Source organism: Urocitellus parryii, chromosome 7 (assembly GCF_045843805.1).
Source record: "Urocitellus parryii isolate mUroPar1 chromosome 7, mUroPar1.hap1, whole genome shotgun sequence".
Taxonomy (NCBI): Eukaryota; Metazoa; Chordata; class Mammalia; order Rodentia; family Sciuridae; genus Urocitellus; species Urocitellus parryii.
In genome coordinates this window covers 110,919,497-110,941,043 of record NC_135537.1, presented here as the reverse complement: position 1 = coordinate 110,941,043, position 21,547 = coordinate 110,919,497, and the positions used below count along the sequence as shown (strand labels likewise).

Below are 21,547 nucleotides of genomic sequence, written 5' to 3'. Positions count from 1 at the left end.
TAAAATAGTACATTAGATACAAGTTTAGATGTGCATTTTCTTTGCTTTCTTTCTTTCTTTCTTTCTTTCTTTCTTTCTTTCTTTCTTTCTTTCTTTGTGTGTGTGTGTGTGTGCGAGAGAGAGAGAGAGAGAGAGAGAGAGAGAGAGAGAGAGAGAGAGAGATTGATTGATTCTGGGGATTGAATCAGGTTGTTTTACCTCTGAGCCACATCACCCAGCCTTTTTTAATTTTATTTTTGAGACAGGGTCTCACTGAATTGCCCAGGCTGACCTTGAACTTGCATTCCACCCGTCTCAGCCTCCTGAGTTGCTTGATTACAAGTGTGCACCACTGTGCCCAGTTAGATGTGCATTTTCAAAAACTCCAACGCTCTTTGCATCTCTTTGCAAGGAAGCCTCAGGGGGATGTTCTCTACTAACATCAGAGAGTAAATGAGGAAAGAAGTGGATGCAGTTTCTCTCATTCTCATTAGGCCCAGCTGTTAAATGGCTTTCCATGCATAGTTCAGCTATTAGTATGTTGAATAGTCATGGGAGAAGGCAGAAACAATAACACGATAGTAGGCTGTATTTATAACTAGATACATGGACCCAGATACTTATAAAGCAAAGAGGTTTATTGAGTTCACAGTTTTAGAACTTGAAAATTCAAGATGGGACAGCCCCATCAGTTTAACCTCTGATGAGGGACTAATGGCAGATGGCATCATGGAAGAAGTGCATGTAAGAGGGAGAGGGCACATCAGAAAGCTGCAGGCCACCATGACGGGGAGGCACTGCGCTCATATTTTGTAACAACTCTTTCCTGAGAACTCACTCCAGGAGAACAGCATTCCCTTCAAGGCAGCACCACCAGGACTTAAGGGCCTCACACCAGGACTCACCTCCTTTTTGTTGGGGGTATTGGAGGTTGAACTCAGGAGCACTCTAGCACTGAGCTAAATATCCAGCCCTTTATATTTTGAGAGAGAGTCTCACTAAGTTGCCGAGGCTGGCCTCAAAATGTGACCCTCCTGCCTCTGCCTCCAGAGTAGCTGAGATTAGAGGCATGTGGCATTGCTCCCAGTTTAGGCCACACCACTTAATATCACCACAGAGTACCAGGATTTCAGCTCATAAGTTCGAAATAGACTTTATCCATAGCAAATACCTACCCACCATGGGAACTGCAAAATTTTGGCCTTTCTTATAGCCAGGACTTGTAGCCTGAACCAATTGATGAGATGTGTCTGTGTCACATTAAGACAGTGGACAGGGCTGAGGAGGGTGATCTATCCTTGGCTCTGGAGTGGCAGCATTGACACACTGCAAGGCTGAGATCCTGGCACAGAAGTGCCAGGGGTACAAACTGGAATCCAGAGTCTGTACGAAATAGCAGCAGTTTTGCCTTGCACAGTGGTGTCCACTCAGTGCACCTCAGTCGTATGTCTTTTCTTGTTGCACTTTGTGTTTTTCCTGGACTTGGCAATTCTCCCAACTTTTTATTTACTTTGTATTCATTTTACTAATTATGAATTTTTCCTCATACTCTTTTATTTTGTGCAGGGGAAGGGGTCGCTCAACCACATACCTACCACTTTTTGTATTTTATATAGAGACTGGACTCTCTGAGTTACTTGGCATCTCACCGAAGCTGAGGCTGGCTTTGAACTCACCATCTTCCTGCCAAAGCCTCCTGAGCCTCTAGGATTACAGGCTGGCACCACTTTGCCCAGGTCTTCCACATACTCTTCAACAGGATCATAATTTTTTTTTACAATGCAGCAGATATTTCATCATCTTTGAACTCCTTCCCTGCTTAATAAGTGAAAGTCCACTTTTGTTTTTATTCTTCCAGTGTTGGGGATTGAACTCAGGGACACTGTACCACTGAGCTCCATCTTAGCACTTATTACTTCTGTAATTTTGAGACAGGATCCCCCTGTATTGCTAAGGCTATCTTCAAACTTGTGATCCTCCTTCCTTAGCTTCCCCAGTAGCTGAGATTTCAGGTGTGTACCCTTGCGCCCAACTCTTACCACTTGATTCTTGGTTGCAAATAAAGCTGCTGACTTGTGGCTGGGAAGTAGCTCAGCCTCACATGCGTGAGACCACAAAGGCCTTGTGTTTAAGAATAATAGTACATCTAGCCTAGACATATCCTTTAGGGGGGCCCTGCACTATTTATTTCTCCTGGCTTGTACTTCAGGTCAAGAAGTTGGTAAGGACAGCAGAAGTACAGCCTGCTGGGACATCTGCTCCTCTGCTTGTTGAAGTAGAGGATTCAGGTGTATTGGGCCTGTGGGGCAGAGTTCTTTCTTCCCCTGGCTAATCTCTCCCCTGTCTGCTTTTGCCTGGGGTTTTGCTGTCTTCTCCTGCTTCCATCCTGAACCCCCTTTCTTCCACTTCTCTCACTGCAGCCAAAGCCATCTTCCTTGTAGAGGAACAAACAGGCCAAGTATGACCCCTGCCTAAAATCCTCCCATGGGCTCCCATTGCAGTTATAGCAAAGCCTGGAATCCTGGCTGGGGCACCAGGGCCCTGCAGGATCACATGCTTGCTGTCATCTCCCCATTCCCAGTCACCTGTCTTGGGGCCTTTGCACTCCCATCCTGCTGCCTGGAACCCTATGGTTACTCCCATATCTTGGGTCTTTGTTAGCTTGTCTCTCATCAGGGCCTCACCTATTCAATGTAACCTCCCCTAATGACCGTCTCCTACCCACCCTTTCTCTTTTCCACATTCTAGGCATTTTCTTCTTTGAAATCTTCTTGTTTATTCATTTCCTTCCTTTTAAAATTTGTCTGTTTCTATTAGACTACAACTTCTCTAGGAGAAGGGGTGGTGCCTGTGCAGCGCCTAGTGGGAAACTAGAAGGTGCTCACAGAAATGCCTGCTGAAGAACTGGGCCAAGGAGGGGGCCTCCTCCATCCTGCTACTCCTGGGGTCTCCAGAAGGCTGTGGTGGTTGAAGGGTCTTTGTGCTTTTTCTGGTAGACAGAGCCAGATGGTAGTTTCTGGGACCTTCCTGGTGAGTGTCTAGGAGTTCTGCTGGGAACTGGGCCCCCTGGCACAGCACCTTCTGACCCTGAAGTGCCCACTCACTTGTCCACAGAGGTTGGACAATGGGAAAAGTGTCAATTTCAGTTAATAAGGGCATCTATGTATTGAACCCAGGTCAAGGAGCAGAGCCCAGACACTGCTGGCTCAGCATGGTGTAACAGGCTGGCCTCTGCGATCATTGGTCATGTACCTCACAAGTACCTCTGCAGGGTTTTCTCTTTCTCCTTGGTTGAGGAGGCTGTTGGTCTTGTATCCGCCCAGCTTGGGTTTGGGGTAGACACTTGGACTGTGTGAATTTCTGCCTTCTTGAGGTTTCTGTGACTGAGGACCCTTTTCTCAGGTTAGTTGGGTTGTGAATTCTGGTTCTGGTATCCAGAAGGGAGATGATATCTTGTCATTGGGTTCAGACTCATAGGCATGGCTCCTGTGCTTGAGCAGCCCATGGACACTCCATATGTGACGTGTAGGGAACATGGCACACATCGCCTGGGGTTCCCTCAGGGAGATGTTTGTCACACAAATGGGCAGGACACATCTTCACTTCTTTCTCTCAGTGCCTGTCCACTATGCCTGGAGTGACTCATGTTTCCCCTGGAAATCCATTGCCCAGGACGTGTAACAGAAGGTCCCAAAGCCTCTCTTTACATCAGCAGAAGCTGGGCAGCGCTCCCTGGTCAGTTAGTCACGTTTGAAATGGCCAGGGAAAAGCAGTAGAGTCTACCAGACTGGGAAGGTTCTGGTCCAGAGCCCTGGCAGAGGTGTAGGATAAAGAAAGGGAATCCCTCAGGTATCCTCAGCTCAGCCAGGCCACCAGCCAGTGGGGCTATCAGCCTAGAGGGGCAGTCAATGGTTGCAGCTTCAGCTGGTGGAAGGATCTTTAGTTGTGGGTATGTCCCTACTTGCCCTCCCTCAGAAGGCACAGAAGTATTCCTGCTCCTGGCAGTGAGGCCTGTGGGCCATAGTGTGTTCCTTAAGATGTTTGTGGAAATTACTTTGTTGCCTCTGCAGGACCCAGATCATACCCCCACATGTCCCTTAGCCTTGGGCTAGGAAAGAACAGCCAATAAGGACACTCCAGGACACTGGAAGGGATGACAGGGTTTCCTGAGATGGAGACCCACAAGAATCTCGGCTGTCCTTCAGCTGCCTTTTTGGACCTAGTGGCCAAGAGGTGGGAGGAACTGAGTCTGTGCTGTGCTACTTCCCTGATGCTCTCTGAATGTCAGGCTTGGACAGAACAGTCAGCTTTGGAAGGCAGAGGCCTGGGAGGGAGGGATTGCTAAAGTTTCATCCTGGAATGATGCCACCCTTGCTCCTGGGGTGCCCCTGGCCTTCTTTGACCCTCTGTTTAGGCCATATCACCCACTCCCTTGAGGCTCCATTTGTCACATGCTGGCCCCAGATTAAATCTCTGAAACCCCACAGATGGCTCCCATGGGTTCTGGACCGGGTCACTGGGCCTCTGACAGGTGCACACCTTTCTTTACTGGTGTCAATCAGCAGTTCGGATTTCATCTCTCTGAGATGGACCACCTGTTGCCTCATCACCAGGGCTCTGTATCACCCTCTGCTTCCCTGGGCAGGCAATGACCATCAGCCCTGCAGACTCTCAGGCCCAAACCTGTGGCTATCCATGACTCCTCTCCACCTGAACCCTTTCCTCTTGGGAGCATGTTGGATTCTGCTTGATATTCAGTGCTAGGTCAAGAAAACTCACTGATGCTCACCCACTGCCTCCTCGACTTGATTCCCATCAGTCCCTCCATAGCACTGCCAGTGGCTTTGTCTTGGATGAAAGTCACATCCCATCATTGATTTTCCAAAAAACCCTCCTAGGTCACCCATCTCACTAAGAGCAGAAACCCAGGTGCTGCCCTGTTTTCCAGGATGTGCAGGATTCGGACCCTCATGACATTAACCCCCATCTCCACCACGTCTCCCCTCCACTCTCTGGCCCTCATTCCAGGTCCTCTCCATGGGGGTCTTTCCTAGCCTACTACATGTGGTGCCCCTTCCCACCAGCTACTCTCCATAACAGCGTCATGTGGCACTGTCCTCCCCTACATTTGGGCCATGTGTGGGCACTCTGCTTCCCTGCCAATGTACTTGTGGACCAGTGACTCCCTGTGGAGTGTGAGCTCTCTCAGGGCCATCACCACCCTATTCCCAGCTCCTCCTGCAATGCCTAGTACTTAATCAAGCTTCATACTTACTAGTGGAATTAAGGAATGTATCCAAGACTGAGTGATACATATAAAATAAAAAATCCAGTAATGCATGAATGCAAGTCATGAGATGAAACTTAAAGATAACCATGAGTTCTTGAATTCATAAATCTGGCAATTGTTCCTGGACAGGCGTACAGAACGTGGCTTACTTTGAAAAATGCCAGGAGGGCTGGCAGCAAGCTCAGTGATGCGGTCAGCAAGAAAGTTTTCTGGAGACTAGGGAGGGGTTGTGGCACACTTTTAGACTCTGCAGGAGCTTGGTACCTGAACATTCTTCTATGATTTGTCCCTACAGGCCTCTCTCCAGCCACACATTGCCACTACCTTTCCCTGTTCTCATTTTGAAATTGTTTCCAGACACTTTGGGCAAAGTTTGGAATTCTGAGCTAACCAGATGCTCTAGATGGGGTCTTCCATCAGTGACAGTGGTCAGGCGGACTGCCTGTTTGCCTCTAGATGGCAGTACAGAGGACACAGGTTGGCTCACAGAGACAGGGCACCTTCCAAGCAAAGGACTTTCTAGACACTAGAAACTTCCAAAAAGGAAATGTGGCTGCACTCATGGAAAGATACAGCAAGTGGCAGAAAACCCAACTGAAACTTCTCTGGAGAGAAGAGAGAGTGAGACGGGAAAGGAAGAAGGGACAAGCTGCAGACATGGCCAGGTCCAGGGACTCAGTGACATCCTCGTGCCCATGCTTGTGTTCTCCATTTCCATTTGGAGTTCTGCTTTCCTATGTTGGTCTCTTCTCAGTTTCTGCCCCTAAATGCAGTGGACAGTTCCTAGAAGCTTCATGTCAATAGTATATCTTTTCTGCCTCTCCAGAAGGAAGTCTGGACATTGAAACCTAGTCAATGGACTTGATATTCACATGCCCTTCCTGGGATTATTGGAGGCAGGGAGGTGACATCCAGGGATGGGTTGGGCCTGAGTTCCATTCCTGTGTGCCATCTGACCCACAGTTGAGTGGAAACTCTGACTTCTGATTGGCTGGGCCTGTGTCTCATGCCATCTTAGTGGCTAGGAGTGAAGTCAGCCCATCTGAACCATGTGGACCAAGGGTGTGAGGCACTTGTGAAAAGTCTCCAGATAGAAAACCAAAATGCTTTCAACACCCAGAAGCCCCTCAGGCCCTCAGGCTGGGGTAACTCTGCTGCCAAGATAGATGAGTGGTTCTCCCTTGTCATTCTCCATGTGGTTGAAATCATGAGCACCTGGTTTTGGTTCCAGAATCCTTTTGTTCCCCCTTCTGTGTATGAGATTCATTTACATTGTGGCATTGTGTGTGCCTTTGCAGATTATTCATCCTCCCTGTGATATAATATTATACTTGGAAAGAATAACCGCAGTTTACTTCCCCACCCTACTGCTGATGTGAGTTTGTCAGCCTGTCCCAAGCAGTGATGTCACAGTCACTCTCACGTGTCTCTGGGCCCATCTGTTGAGGAGTGGATGTGTTGGTGCAGGGCACAGGTGTGTTCACCTTTCATAGATTCTGCCAGAGAGTTTTCCAAGGTGGTTATATTAGTTTTCATTCTTGGACAGTTCTGAAGTCCCTGAATTTGCTGACATCTGTGAGAGAGAGAGTGATGGGTCTGGGCTTTGTCCAGAGCAGAGGGTTGAGGCTTTTTGGCTGATGAACTCTGAGTCCTGGGAACAGAGAGAGGGAAGGAGATCTGGCTTTCTCCTGTACTGTCTCCTGTTCACTCTCTATCCTGCACAAGCCTTCATGGGTCTTCCACTTTTTCACTTTCTGTGGAATTATTTCCCTGCCACCTAGCTGGGGAAGTATGGTTGAAGACTTCACTTCCAGGGTGCTGAGGGCAGGGGAGCAGGAGTGCATTTTCTCAGAACCCAGGCCTTTTGTTCAGAGCTCCTGGTAGGTCTTCCCTTGTGTGCTCATCTTGGCCTCACCAGATTAGGTGACCCAGTGTGTCCCACTGACTTCCCCACTTGGCCAAAGAACATATGGCATCATAGACAGATTCTCCAGGATTCCTGATAGTCCCCCAGGTTTTGAATAATAAAGGAATCTTTGGCTTGGCCATTCTAAGAAAGAGGAACCTCAAATAGGATGTGGTTTCACAATCCAAGGAATCGTCTGCCAGCAGCAGTGCCCTGGGATGACAAGGTAATGTGTGAATCACACTGCTCCAAGCCACTTGCGCATCCCACCAGGGATGCCTGGCCCCAGCTGGCAATGCCACCAGAGAATATCACTCTTAAATTAAAAATGTCCGTAGCTGGGCACCACTACACATGCTTGTCATCCCCACTACTCAGGAGGCTGAGGCAGGAGGATCGCAAGATTGCATTCAACCTGGGCTACATAGTGAAGCACTCTCTCAAAACAAATGAAAACTGAATGTCCTTTCAACTACTTTCAAAAGTCATTTAAATACAGGAGCTGTGATGTTACAGTAGGTAGGGAAGTTGCATGGGATTGCTTTCTTTTTTTTTTTTTTTTTTTTTTGTAGTGCTGGGGATGGAACCCAGGGTCTTGTGCATGCTAATTATCTCTAATACTGAGCGATCTCCTCCAAAAACATTGATATATTTTATTTCATTAATAATAAAAACTTTTATTTACCAAAAATAGATCATATACCAAGAGAAAAGATGACTCAGAGTAGGAAGAAAACATTTCCACTTCATTTAATCCACAAGGAATAGAATGTAGAATATATAGATTCTATAAAGTAATAAGAATAAGATAAATAACCCCATAGGACACATGCCAAGGTTACAATTAGGATTTCTGCAAAAGCTAAACATTTTGTGAATTATCAGCGAAAACCAATTTAAGCAAAGTAAGCCAATTTCATACCCATCAGATTGGCAAAAATGAGTAAGTTTGACAATAGCAAATGCTGAGGGTAATTTGGAGATCGAGAATGAGCTCACGATGGGCAGCACCACATTGAGGAAAACATGGGGGTACTTGAGCAAGTGAATGATGGATTTATACCTATCATAGGTTTCACTACATGGAACTCTTGGTCACTTGAAATGTAGATAGTGCACAATTGAGGAATGAACTTCAAAACTTTCTGTTTGTTTGGGAGGCAGCTCAGTAGTAGAGCAATTGTTTCACATGCACAAGGCCCTGGGTGCCATCCTCAGAATTGCACCTCATCCCACTCCCAAAATAACCCACAGTTTACTTAATTTACATTAATTGAAATTTAGAATTTGATACCTGGTCTTTATCAGAAAAGCTTTATTTGTTTGGGACAACTTGGGTTGGTGAATATTTTTAACCTATAAATGGTGTGAAAATTGAGTAGACAAAATAATTCTTGTGGTATTTGTTTGCGTTGGGCTGGGGATAGAACCCAGGGCCTTGAACATGTTAGGTAAGTGCTCTGACACTGAGCTAAACCACCATCCAAGGCCAGTTATTTCTGATAAAATTCTGAAAGTGAAACGGCAGAAAACAAAAAGAAAAAGAAAAGCTGGCAATGAAATAAGCATAAACTATACAAAATATTTCAAAGGATCAATACTAAAAATATTTGGAATATCTCTAGTATTTTTTCCCTGTGTTGATTTCATGTCAACATGATGATAATTTGGATACATTGGATTAAATAAAATGCATTCTGAACCTTAATTTTACCTGTCTTTTCCCTTTTAATGTGTATATTTTTCCTTGACACCAAACATGAGGTTCACATACTGCTCTTGGACCAGCCTCCTCTCTGCTCCCAGGTGCAGGCTATGAACCCAGTATAGGAATATACATTGTAGCATCTTTTGTAACAACTAAGGAAAATAGAAACAAACCTTCCAAGTTTATCACCATGCTCAGGGCAAATACAAGGTGCTTTCTTTATACAGTGAAACACCTTGCAGGAGTTAAAATGAATGTACTATTGCTACATGTATTCATCCACCTGGATGGATCTAAGGAACATAAATTGAGTAGCCAAAGCAGGTTGCAGAAGTTTCACTAGTTAAGGAAGATTTAAGGCATTCAAAAATATTAGGACTTCTTTGTGGATACAAATTAGTAGTAAAAACACTGATGGAGGCTATAGATAAACAGATTCCAGATGGTGGTGACCTGGAGGGGGAAGATGGGAGTGAGGGAAGTAAGGGGCTGATCTGGTTCTGGAGTGTATGGAAGACAAAATTTATCTGTAATGTTTTGTTATGTATGTGGTGGGGGCAGGTTTGGGGCTCAGTTCAATCAATATATCTCACCAAATCTTACACACACACACACACACACACACACACACACAAGCACACACTCTGGGGTGCACACCTGTTACTCCAATTGCTTGGGAAGCTGAGACAGGAGGATTTCAAAGAGAGCTTCGGAAAATTATCAAGGCCCTAAATACCTCATGGAGATCTTGTGTCTAAATACAAATATAGGCTGGGGATGGGGCTCGGTAGTTACATTCCCTTGGGTTCTATCCCTGTGGAGGAAAAAATCAATAAAAAGGATGGGGGATGTAGTTCAGTGTTAGAGTGTCCCTAGCTTAAATTCCCAGTGTAAAAAATAAAAAAATACAAATTTTGTCCAGTCATAGCCTTTGGCCTTTCACGAATCCTGAGTTGTACACCCAGCCACACTGCCATTTTTCCTTGCCAGGTGATGGCCATGATAGTGTTTCCCTGATGCATAATTTCCAGAGGAAAATTATTTGGTCTATGGCTCTGGGCCCGCTGTGAGGGAGGCAGATGTGTCCACCATGGTGAGAGGCAGCCGAGTGCAGACAGTTTTCTGGGACAGTAGGAGCAGCAGCTACCTGGGCAGTGGGGGCCCTGTGGGAGGAGAACACCATGTGCCCACCTGGGAGCCCTCAGCCCTGAGCCTCACATTGCCCGAGGCCCCCATACACTACTCTCAAAAACTCTCTGCCTTTGCTTCCTTTACATGTCACGTGGCCACAGAGAAATAACAAAGCAGAATGCCCCTGGGGATTGACTGTCTCATGGAATTCTGGACCAAGGAGGAGAAGAATCAGAGTGTGGTGGTTGACTTCCTTCTGCCCACAGGGATCTACCTGAGCTTCCCTGTGTCCTGCAATGCCAACCTCAGCACCATCAAGCAGGTACTTCCTGGTCTCCTGTCAGCCCTGGGAGCTCAGAAAGACAGAGACATTGTTCCTCACACTTGAGAACCTCAGATATAAATTTTGAAAAATATACAATATCAAGAACTTGTATAAAATGGGTGGTTAAACTCCACTTACTATTCAAATTCAGCTTACCCCATGGCAATGTGTTCCCCTCCCTAGTTACCAGAGGGCCAGCTACTAGCCTCAGATGCCCTTAAGCCTCCAGTGCTGGAATGGAACTTTGAAAGTTTGACTCAGATTATGCTGTCTATCACTTTAGTGACCACAATCTGCTCCCAGACACATAAGGGCCTTGCAGGAATTTGTCTTTAAAACTGTTGCCAACATAGTGCCCATCATCCTTGGAAAGGGTCCTCAGGTTCATTGAATAAATTTCAGGATGAATTACTGAGTCAAAGCAATGAACATCTGCTTTGGTAGAAGCTTTCCTGTGACTTTCAATGGGGTTTTGCCACTTACAAACTCGGGTTTAATGGGTCATGCCTTGGACTGCCCGAGGGCAAGAATTTATTTCACAATTTTAAAAGCTATTATTGAGAACAAGAAAAAAATTATAGAAGCAATGGACCACACTTGAGGGATTTTTTTTAATGTCCTGGAAATTTTCTCTCTGCCTTCCTTCCATCCTTCCTTATATTTTTCTACTTCAAAAGTAGCTGGGTGTGTCCCCAAATGTTCCAGTGGCTGAGTCAGGAGGATTGTAAGTTCAAAGCCAGCCTCAACAACGTAGTGAGATTCGAAGCAATTAAGTGAGAACCTGTCACTAAAGAAAATATGAAAAAGGGCTGAGGGTATGGCTCTGTAGTTCAGTGTCCCTGAGTTCAATAATAATATTGGCCCATAAATTTTTGGAAAATAAGAATGAGAAGGAAGAGACATGCCTGTGATCCTGCCATAGAAGACAGCCACAGGCACGACCTTAGCCATTTCCTGTTTTTTAACCACATTCTAACTAAATTCTGATTATGAACTGTCATGACTTGTTTTACTGAGTGACCACAGTAACATCTTGTTCATATTCTAGTTCCTGTAAACATCATTATATGGTTCACTTGATGTGCTTACAGAAATTCAAACAGTGTGCCTAAAGTTGAAACACTACAGTAGCAGACTTGTCCCTGGGGTCCCATCTCTCACTTCATTGTGGTTTTGGTTTCTTCATATTTTTATTGATATGAAGCTTTGTGGGCTACGTGTTATGTGTCACAGTGGTTCAGCTCTGCCATGGCTCAAGGCCACCATTGCCTTGGTGGGGTGAAAGCAGCCCTAGATAATGTGTCTAAGGCAGGCGTGGCTGCTCAGTCCCCAATCTCCATACATAAAGTCCTTCACAGAGCACAGGGACAGGAAGCTTGCTGACTAGCTGGTTGGTCCTAAGGGCCAAAGGGTTCCTAGGAAGTGATGTTGGGGTCTCCCTTTGCCTTCTATGTGGCTCATACAGAGTTGGATGCCCAGAGTAGAGGCCTCTGCCTGCCTTCCAGCAGCTGTCATGGCCAGCAAGGCTGACCATAACCATTCCTCCCAGATGCTGTGGCACGAAGCCCAGAATGAGCCCCTCTTCCACATGCTCAGTTGACCCCAAGGCCTATGTGTTCACCTGTGTCAACCAGACCGCAGAGCAGCAAGAGCTAGAGCATGAGCAGCAGCGGCTATGTGATGTTCGGCCCTTCCTGCCCATGCTGCGCCTGGTGACCCGCGAGGGTGACCGCATGGAGAAGCTCATCAACTCACAGATCAGCATCCTCATTGGCAAAGGTAGGGCTCACAGATCAGCCCCCACCTTGGCAAGGTAGGGCACACCTGGGTGGCTGGTGCCACATGCACCTGCACTGAGCCTGCTCCTGCCCTACAGGCCTCCACGAGTTCGACTGCCTCCAAGACCCAGAAGTGAATGACTTCTGCACTAAGATGCGCCAGTTCAGCGAGGAGGCGGCTGCCCACCGGCAGCAGCTGGGCTGGGAGGCCTGGCTGCAAGACAGTTTTCCCCTTCAGCTGGAGCCCTCCACCAGGAGCTGGGGGGACAGCAACACCTCTCAAATCTCCAACCCAGACCTGCTGGTCAATGTCAAATTTGAGGGCAGCAGGGTGAGCCCATAGCCCATGTCCTAGGGAGGCTGCCCCAGCTGTGGCACATGGGCTGCTGTGCCCATGGGGACCTTCCACTGATAAGACACTCCAGTTTCCCAGGCCCCCAAATTTCCCTTCACTCACTGGCATCACATGGCATTTTCCAGGTATGCAGGCATCCCACCAGGTAAGCTCATCAAGGCTGAATTGGTCCCTTATTCACTGGACAAGTATTTCCTGGGTGTCTGCTGTTACTTTCACCAGTGAATGACTCAGGCCCTGCCCTTGTAGGGCTCACACTTGGGGATACCCAATAAAGGCAGGCATGTGGCCTTGCCCCTTTTCCCCAGAAGCCTATGGGCCTGAGAGCAGCATGCCAACCCTCCCTCCTCCCCACAGGAGAGCTTCACCATCCAGGTGTCCACCAAGGATGTGCCCCTAGCGCTGATGGCCTGTGCCCTCCAGAAGAAGGCCAAGATGTACCAGAACCTCACAATGGAGCGGCCTGAGGACTATGTGCTGCAGGTGAATGGGCGGCATGAGTACCTCTATGGCAGCTACCTGCTCTGTCAGTTCAAGGTGAGGCCTGCAAAGAGCCCTCTGCACTCTGGGATCCCTACCACTCTAGAAGGGGCCAGCATAGGAGTGAGAGAGCCAGACTGTGGGTCTCTCTTGGTTCCAGGGAATGGATTACCACCCATTGACAGCTCAATCTTACACTCTCATCTCAGTACATATGCAGCTGCCTGCACAGTGGACAGACCCCCCACCTGACCATGGTGCACTCCTCTTCCATCCTTGCCATGAGGGATGAGCAGAGCAAACTGACCCCTCAGGTCCAGAAACCACACACCAAACCGCCCCCCATTCCCATGAAGAAGGTGAGATGGTGTCCTCCCCTTTCTTACCCTCTTTCTCTTCCTACCTCCTTTTGGCCAATCCTAGAGACTCTTGGGCAGCACCAGGGCTAGGTGTTGATCCAGGGGACTTTGGATGGTGCAGTCCTTTTGGAGAGTCAGGGCCTTGAGCTGACACCCAGGGTAGGGTCCTGTCTGAGCTACTGCGATCCCAGATTGCCTACTTCTCTGCAGATCTCAGGGGGGCTGGAGCCCCTGGGCCCCTGTGTGGCAGATTGGTAAAGGATGGTGTTGGTGACAGGTTTCTGAACCTTGCCATAAATTTGGGACCCTCTCCCCCTCTCCCCAGCCTTTCAGTAGCCAGGGGAATGAGCTGGGATTTAAGCCCCTCTCCTCTCCTCTCTAGCCTTCCTCTGTGTCCCTGTGGTCACTGGGGCAGCCTTTCTGCATTGAGCTCATCCAGGGCAGCAGAATCAATGCTGATGAGCAGATGAAGGTAGGGGCTCGGGTACCAGGTGAGTGGACAGGTGTTTTTTTTGTGTGTTTTTTTTTTTTTCACAAACAGGGTGTGCTGTAGCCTGGAGGGGCAGCAGTGAAAGAAGAGTGGGAGGGTGTCACACAAAAGTCACCTGGGCACATTACTCATTATCTCTGCCTGGATTGGCTGTGAACCACATCCAAACAATAAGAGGGGAGGGGAGCAGGCCAGCAGGCCAGGGAGGCCAATTAATGGAAACCTGGGCCAAGCAACTTGTGGGTATTTGACTTTGGTGGAGCTTGTGGAATCAGACACAGCCCATTGAATTAGGAGGCCCAGTCAGAGATGGGTAAGGCACCATAGAAGCTGGCTGCAGCTGGGCTGAGGTGCTTCCAGGGGTTACCAACCCAGGGGTGCCAAGAGTCTGGGGGACACTTCACATGGTTCCCCCTGGAAGCTGAGCCCCAATGGGCTTGGGGAACAGTGCCCTGTTGTCTCTTCAAAAAGCACTTTCATGGCTCCTCTGCACTTAGAACCACCTGCAGAGGTGGATTTATTGTCCCACTTCTGGGAGGTGATGCCTGTCTGGGTCCACAGAGCGTAGCATGTCTTGTTTTGTCTCTTTTTTTGGCATTACTTTACAATCTGGGAAGGGGGTTGTGTCTGCAGGAGTCATGGAGGATTGGGTGGGAGCTGCTCTGGGGATGGGCTGGCAGGTTGGAACTGGAATAGGTACACTGGAGACTGGAGCCACATGGGGCTCAGAAGATGCTAGGCATGAAGGTAGCCAGAGCTGTTAGAAGCAGAAGGGACCCTGGAACTTCTGAACCCTGATGAGGAAACTGAGGTTCTGAGTTGACCCACAGAGTCAAGTGCACTGAGACTGGCTTGCCGCAGCGCAGCCTGGGGTACCAATGCCGCAAGACACCTGTACCACTGAGCTGCCAGCCTACACTCTGCTGGACCACTCTCAATGCAAGAAGTAGATTTGGACCCCTGTGTAAATGGGGACCTTCAAGGAGAGGATTGGAACTTTAGATGGGGTGGGGCCTTCACTCCCTCATCCATGCCCTGTACCCCTTCCCCAGCTGGTGGTGCAGGCCGGGCTCTTCCATGGCAATGAGATGCTGTGCAAGATGATGTCCAGCTTGGAGGTGAGCATGTGCTCAGAGCCCATGTGGAAGCAGCATCTGGAGTTTGACATCCACATCTGTGACCTGCCACGCATGGCCCGGCTCTGCTTTGCACTCTATGCGGTGACGGAGAAGGCCAAGAAGGCGCACTCTAGCAAGAAAAAACCCAAGAAGGAGGTGGGTTGGGCTGACTGGGAGAGGCCCAGGCCTCAGACACCCAGTGAAACCCCTTACTGGGGCCTCTTGCCATCCTGTTCCCACAGGCAGGCACCCTGAGAACAAGTTCCTAGGAGAGCCTGGGGACCCCAGTCTCTCTGCCTGCCCTAGTCTGGCTCCTTAGTCTAGCTTCCTGTGCTGCCTGAGTAACAGCTCATGAGTTGCCTGACTTGAAATATCTAGCCCAGACCTGTGGTCCTTAGGGGTCCTGGAGGCAGCTCCCTTGGTGGAAGGACACTGTTCTCAGGGGGACAGAAATGATGAGTGAGTGGCTGCCTGGGAAGAGTGTGGCTGGGCCCCAAGTCACTAGACCCAGGATGTGACTTGCCCCTTGACCTGGGCCACCTATGGGACTGGTGGGCTTACTCAAGTGTCTCTTGAAGATGTGAAGATGCAGGCAGCCAGGAAGGGATCTTTCTGGCTTAATTACTGAAACTCTGATAGGAAAGAGATAGCGGGTCCTTCCCCTCCTCCTGGGTCTAACTTGGAGACCTTCCATGCAGTCTGGATCTTCTCTCCTGGTTGGCCTGGAGACTGGTTCCATTTTGCATATGAACAAGAAGAGGCTCACTCTGATCTGTAGTATCCTTCTCCAGGACTTCCCAATCGCCTGGGCCAACCTCATGTTATTTGACTACAAGGACCAGCTCAAGACTGGAGAGCTCTGCCTCTACATGTGGCCCTCTGTCCCAGGTGGACCCAGGCCCATCAGGGAGAGGCTTTTGGAGGGTGAGGGATCCAGAACTGGTTCCCCTACAACTATATCTCTCCCTGCCTTCAGATGAGAAAGGAGACCTGCTGAACCCTATGGGTACCATGCATAGCAATCCCAACACAGAGAGTGCTGTCACCCTGGTCATCTACCTGCCCAAGGTGGCCCCTCACCCTGTGTACTACCCTGCCCTGGAGAAGGTCAGTGAGGTCCTTCTTGGAAGCTGAGCGCTAACCAGGAGCTTTCCTGGAGCTCCTCAGACGGGGTCCCTGGCCACCCCAGGCTTTGCCCATTGCTGGGGGCTGGGTCATCATGCTGATTTGAGGCGTCCCAGTAGCTATGTGGCCCACCAGGGGATGTTGGTGATGTCTGATGACATTTTGCTGTCACAGCCAATGGGAGCGGTACTACTGGCCTGAGGCAGGCTGAGCCTGGAGATGCTACTGAATGCCCTGCAGTATGCAGGAGGGCTCCCACCAGCAAGAGTGGTTGGCAGTAGTGCTGAGGTGCAGACGCCCTGCCTAGAGCCCTGCCAGTGCTGGCCCAGGCCTGGGGAGCTCACAGCAGGTACACTTGTTGCAGATTCTAGAGCTGGGACGTCACGGGGAGCATGGGCCTACCACCAAGGAGGAGGTGAGCTGGGGTGCTGGTGGGGCATGGAGCCAGATGCTGGGCTGGAGGCCTCAGTCTGCCTGCGCCCCTTAGAAGCTGCAGCTGCAGGGAATCCTGGAGCAGCGGGGGTCGGGAGAGCTGTATGAGCATGAGAAGGACCTGGTGTGGAAGATGCGGCATGAAGTGCAGGAGCACTTCCCAGAGGCTCTGGCCCACCTGCTGCTCGTGACCAAGTGGAACAAGCACGGGGATGTGGCCCAGGTGGGTGGAGAGGGGCACCAGGGGCACAGTTGGAGTAGAGAGATAGCAGTGGGCCCCCCACCACCTGACTGCAAAGCATCCTCCAGATGCTCTACCTGCTGTGCTCCTGGCCCGAGCTTCCTGTCCTGAATGCCCTGGAGCTGCTGGACTTCAGCTTCCCTGACTGCCACGTGGGCTCCTTTGCCATCAGGTCCTTGGAGAAACTGACGTGAGTCCCAGCTGGGCACTGAGGCCCACAGGCTGCCAGCTCCTCACTAAGACATCTTGCCCTGGCAACCTGGAAGTGGGTGCTGGGTGGAGATGAGCCTAGGCTGGCCTCACCCTCTTTCCAGTCACCTGCCAGCTGGAGACCTCTGTCCTGAGTTTCAGAACCCCAGACTCAACCAGCCTTCCTCCCCTACAGAGACGACGAGCTTCTCCAGTGCTTGCTGCAGCTGGTGCAGGTCCTCAAGTACAAGTCCTACCTGGACTGCGAACTGACCCAATTCTTGTTGGACCGGGCTCTGGCCAACCGAAAGATTGGCCACTTCCTATTCTGGCATCTTCGGTAGCTGGATGCACCCCTGCTGATTCCTTGGGAACCTAGAAAAGCCATGGGGGATGAGGGTCTCCTGGCCTGCTGACCTCATGTTTACTGGGCTGGGGAGGGTCTATGTGCCACTCCTGGCCATTCTCAGCCCCATCTTCTCCCTCCAGCTCTGAGATGCATGTGCCGTCCGTGGCCTTGCGTTTTGGCCTCATCATGGAGGCCTACTTCAGGGGCAGCACCCACCACATGAAGGTGCTGATGAAGCAGGTGAGGCTCAGAGTGCCTGTGCCTGAGGCGGGCTCCCCTTCCAGGCCCCTTCACAGTCATACTCCTGGTTCTGGCTCAGGCTCATGTGCACTGCTGCTACTCCATTCTGCCCACCAGGCAGAAGCACTGAGAAAGCTGAAGGCCCTGAGCAACTTTGTGAAGGTGAGCTCCCAGAAGACCACCAAGCCCCAAACTAAGGAGCTGATGCACTTCTACATGTGCCAGGATACTTATCTAGAAGCCCTTTCACACTTTCAGTCCCCATTGGACCCCAGCACGATGCTGGCAGAAGTCTGGTGAGCCCCAGGCCTAGCCCCACCTGGAGCCAGGCCCTAAGCCCCCTCCCCCGCCCTAAGCCCCCAACCGCCCAGGCCAACACGGCCCTCTGCCTGCAGTGTGGAAAAGTGCACCTTCATGGACTCCAAGATGAAACCCCTGTGGATCATGTACAGCAGTGAGGAGGCAGGCAGTGGTGACCGCATTGGCATCATCTTTAAGAACGGGGATGGTGAGCCAGGCTGGGCAGGGGACATGCTGAGACCTTGGCCTTCTCACCTAGGCCCATACTGTTCTGTGGTAGGGCCCCAAGGGGTTCCCTGAGAAGACAGAGCTCAGACACTCTGAGCCGTGCATGGGTGTATAACCCACTAGAAACTCCTGCCCTTCCAGACCTCCGCCAGGACATGCTGACTCTGCAGATGATCCAGCTCATGGATGCCCTGTGGAAGCAGGAGGGCCTGGACCTAAGGTGGGGCCTCTATCCATCAACTGTTTGTTTGGGTCTGTAACAGGCCTCAGAGCCTGCTCCTGGAGGAGTTCCTGGTCTAAACTGACACCTCCCTGTTGGATGTGAGAGCGGCTGTTCTTACAAGAGGGGTAGGGGAGCTGGAGGGGTTTGGGTAAGGCCATTCCTGGTGCTCAGCTCCTATTTCCTGGCTTCCTACCCCTTGGGGAGCCGTGCCACCTTCTTCCAAGCCTGCTGACTCATTCTCTTCAGAGCAAACATGAGCCCAGCCAAGGTGTGCTCTGCAACTTGGGTGCCAGTTTTGTGTCTCTAAGGCACCTTCCCCAGAGCCCCACACCCCATCTGGCATCCTTAGGAATTTTAGCAGTATTCCCTGTGGTTTTGTTGGGTGCCTCAATTTCCAGGGGGTTCCAGTAGCCCCAGAGAATGTCCTTAACCATAGTGTCTGCCTGTGCCTCCTCTCATGTGCTAGGATGACCCCCTATGGCTGCCTACCCACTGGTGACTGCATGGGCCTCATTGAGGCGGTGCAGCACTCGGACACCATTGCCAACATCCAGCTGAACCAGAGCAACCTGGCTGCCATGGCTGCCTTCAACAAGGATGCCTTGCTCAACTGGCTCAAGTCCAAGAACCCTGGGTAGGCTTTCTTATTCCTGGGAGAGGCTCCATAGAGTGAAAGGTGAGGGAAGGCCTGTGACAGTTTCCATGGCTGCTTGGCTCAGCTGAGCACTGGCCCACATCTGATTTGGGGTAGGACAGAGAAGGTCACTGTTCCTGGGTGTCCATTTTTCATGGCTGTGTTATGCTACTCAACTCTTTGGGCGTTAAAACCACCACTGTGTTTAGTCACAAATATGTAGCTTGAGTGGGTTCTGCTGTGGTTTGAAATAGCTGGTGCTATGGCTAGCATGTGTGATATTGCCTGAGCCCAGAGCTTCTACCAAGGGCCCAGTCACACACCTAGGGACTTGGCTGTCAGTTGTGCCTCTTTATGCAGCCTCTCTTCATCTAATACATAGACCTTGGCTACTCTGAATGGTATTGTGTGGAAGAAGGGGGCAATTTCAAGCTGGGCGTGGTGACCTATGCTCCAGAATAATGCCCTCCTTGTTGATTAACACAAGGCCAGATTCAAGAGGAGGGAAAATATAAGGAGCCCTGTTTTTCAATCTTCCCCACCCAGAGAAGCCCTGGATCGAGCCATTGAGGATTTCACCCTCTCTTGTGCCGGCTACTGTGTGGCTACATATGTGCTGGGCATCGGTGACAGGCACAGTGACAACATCATGATCCGTGAGAATGGGCAGGTAAGGGGCACTGTGTTCAGCTGCCTAGTGAGCTTGTCTTATATCCCTGGCCCAGTGGCCTCTCTGACCTACCCACACCTCCCAGAAGAGTGCCCCAAGTCCTGCTGACTTCCTCTAACTGGAACCTCTCTTTGTGAAGCCTATTCTCCCTGCCCTTCCCTCCCCTCAGCTATTTCACATTGACTTTGGCCACATTCTGGGGAATTTCAAGACCAAGTTTGGAATCAACCGTGAGCGAGTCCCATTCATCCTCACCCATGACTTTGTCCACGTGATTCAGCAGGGCAATACTAGTAATAATAAGAAATTTGAAAGGTGAGGGTGCCCAGGGCCCCAGTGAGGGGACAGTGTCCAGCCAGGGGCAGGGATGGGGACATAGCCCTCAGGCTAACTCCTGCCTCCACCCTGGGGGTGCTGCCTTCTCTGCAGGTGCACCCCAATCCAAGAGTACCCTGTTGGGCAGTGCAAACAGGAGGTCCATGGGAGGTGTCAGAGCAGGTCCAGGCCAGGGGCAGACACTCAGGGGCAGGTGCTGGCTGGATGCAGAACCCCTGCGTGTTTGGGGCTGGGGATGGCAGGGAGGACCCAGGGATTTATCTATTTCCTCCACCTCTGCAGGTTTCGAGGCTACTGTGAACAGGCCTACAGCATTCTGCGGTGCCATGGGCTCCTCTTCCTCCAACTCTTTGCTCCGATGCAGGCAGCAGGCCTGCCTGAGCTAAGCTCCTCCAAAGACATCCACTATTTGAAGGTATGCCAGCACAGGACCACACCAGACTGGAGTCCAGGGTCTACCACAAACTTCACAAGGCCTGCCTGAACGTCTACAGCTGTGGAGGAGCCTGCCTTCCCTATGTATAGTATAAAAAATGAGCTTGGCAGAGCTCATCCTGGTCAGAGTGCATCTTGCCCGAACAGCTCAGGGATCTAGGAGATTCACCTCTCAGATGGCAGCCCTCATGCCATCCCAGGCCCAGCAGTGCAGTATGGTGGGAAGTGGCCAGAATGTTGCACTCCCTGGGCCTATTCCCGCCCAGTTGCAGGTGAACTGTGATCTTGTTTGGTCATACCATGTGTCCTCAGTGTCTTTCATGCATGAGATAAAGTCTCTTGTAGGTTTGCAAGACACTTTGCATTCCTGTCTTTTCATTTTGTGAGAGGCAGAGTGGGAGGGGGTGTATTCCCTAAAGCTCCTCCTGCCCTTCTCTCAGCTAAGGTGAGGCTGCCTGACCCTCTGCTTGCAGTTCTTTTAGGAAGGAATTTTAACAACCCGAGGTGGCAGGAGTACAGGGAGGCAGAAGGGATTGCACATGCAGCAGGGTCAGGATCCCTGAATGTTGATGCAGTTGTGATGATTCTGTCCCAGGACACCCTGGCGCTGGGGAAGACGGAGGAGGAGGGGCTGAAGCACTTCAGGGTGAAGTTCAATGAAGCCCTGAGGGAGAGCTGGAAGACCAAAGTGAACTGGCTGGCACACAACCTGACCAAAGACAACCGGCAATAGTGGCCACCTCTGAGCTGCCACAGGCTGACAAACCTGTCTGAGGACAGCTACCCTTGGTTGTCCTAGATGGGGCCTACACCTGAACTACACCTCATGGGAAAGAACAACACAATTACATTTTGTTTACACTAGTTATTTAGATAGACAGGAAATGTTTCAAGATGATGGGGAAATGTGATGGACATTATTATCCAAAGTAGATGTACAAAGACACAAATTTGTGAAAATATACTTTGTATAAAACAAGAGATAGGAAAAATTGTGTTTTATTTGTGTAATAAGAATTATAATATATTCCACTGTCATACATGTATAAAAAAACTATAATAAAGAACCAAACAGCCAGGGCTGGGGTTGTAAGCTCAGTAGTAGAGTTCTTGCCTCGCACGTGTGAAGCGCTGGTTTTAATCTTCAGCACCACATAAAAATAAATTAAAATAAAGGTATTTTTCCATCTACAAGTAAAAAATAACAAAAAGAACAAAACACCATA

General features: G+C 49.9%; 1 pseudogene; it reads left to right on the top strand.

Moving 5' to 3' along the window:
• The first annotated feature begins 10,192 nt into the window (after positions 1–10,192).
• Positions 10,193–21,160, top strand: LOC144255836 (phosphatidylinositol 4,5-bisphosphate 3-kinase catalytic subunit delta isoform-like; annotated as a pseudogene).
• The last annotated feature ends 387 nt before the right edge of the window (positions 21,161–21,547 follow it).